The following is a 1,318-nucleotide window of genomic DNA, read 5'->3' as shown; positions in this document are numbered from 1 at the left end:
GGGGGCCGGGGGGGCGCCCCCCCCCCCCCCCAGCACCTCTCAGGTACGAGCACTTCCATTGACATTGATGTAACTACATTAGAGTTAATGGCAGCAGCCTGCTCCTCATTATTAATTGTCTTTGTGTTTGGATAAAGTATGTAATCTTCTCCTCAACCACACCATTAAAATAGGTTGCCTTTTCAATTAAGAACTGTCTTGAGCACAGCAGTCAATTTTCCTAATGAAGATGCATTATATTTTCCCTTTTTTTTTTTTTTTTAATAATGGGAAAATCCCACGTTTTCATTAGGCGTGATTACGGAGAAAGTACAAGAGGGGGTTTGTCTAAACTAAATGTGGCCCGTGTAGTGTATTAAATACCAGGCTTTTAAATAAATTGAAATTTCATACAGATAAGACGCGAGGTTGGGTACAAATACGGTCAGATTCGCTTCCTTCAGATTAAAAAAAAATGCGGAGTCCATTCTTTAAAACGCACTTATCAGATAGAAAATAATGATTAAAACAAACTACAGTCGACTCTTAGCCGCAATTACTCGGGTAAACTTTTCACTCAGCCCAGTTTGCTTACATTAAACCTGAGGATGACGCTTTAAAATAGACTTGCACTTTCTGCTAATGTGCAGCTTTGGGGAACAAATAGCACAGTTTAATCATGCAGAAACACACAGGAGCCAGAATAGTCTCACAATTAATTTACCCAAATAAACCCGGAGCTGCCTGCATTGTTTCATATTTAGCTTCCACTCCCCTCCTTCCCCTGGAGAAAAACAGCCCTAGTTCTTTGGAAATGAGGAAAAGGGCTGGGGGAGCGCTTTGGGGGAGTTGGGATTTTTTTTTTTCTTCCTTTTTTTTTTTTTTTCCTTTTTTTTTTTTTTTCCTTTTTTTTTTTTTTTCCTTTTTTTTTTTTTTTCCTTTTTTTTTTTTTTTCCTTTTTTTTTTTTTTTCCTTTTTTTTTTTTTTTCCTTTTTTTTTTTTTTTCCTTTTTTTTTTTTTTTCCTTTTTTTTTTTTTTTAATAGCGGGAAAGAAATATTTCCTGGCGTGAAAGCAAAGAGTTAAATTTGATATGATGTAAAGCACTTTAAAAAAAAAAAAAAGAAAGAAAGAAAAAGAATAAGAAAGAGGAAAAAAAAAGTGCGATATTTGTGAGCCTGAGAAGCTGCAAGAGGACGGGGTCTGGATTTCCCCGCGGTGTTTTACTTGTGGGATCTTTGTTACCGGACACACAGACCCTGGCGGGCGAGAGAGCCAGACCCTTCCCGCACGGAAAATACCATTGCCCACCTACAACTTCCGAAAGGGAAAAAATCACTG

Source organism: Calidris pugnax, unplaced genomic scaffold (genome assembly GCF_001431845.1).
Source record: "Calidris pugnax isolate Ruff unplaced genomic scaffold, ASM143184v1 scaffold127, whole genome shotgun sequence".
Lineage (NCBI taxonomy): Eukaryota > Metazoa > Chordata > Aves > Charadriiformes > Scolopacidae > Calidris > Calidris pugnax.
Note: the sequence above shows the minus strand (reverse complement) of the source record.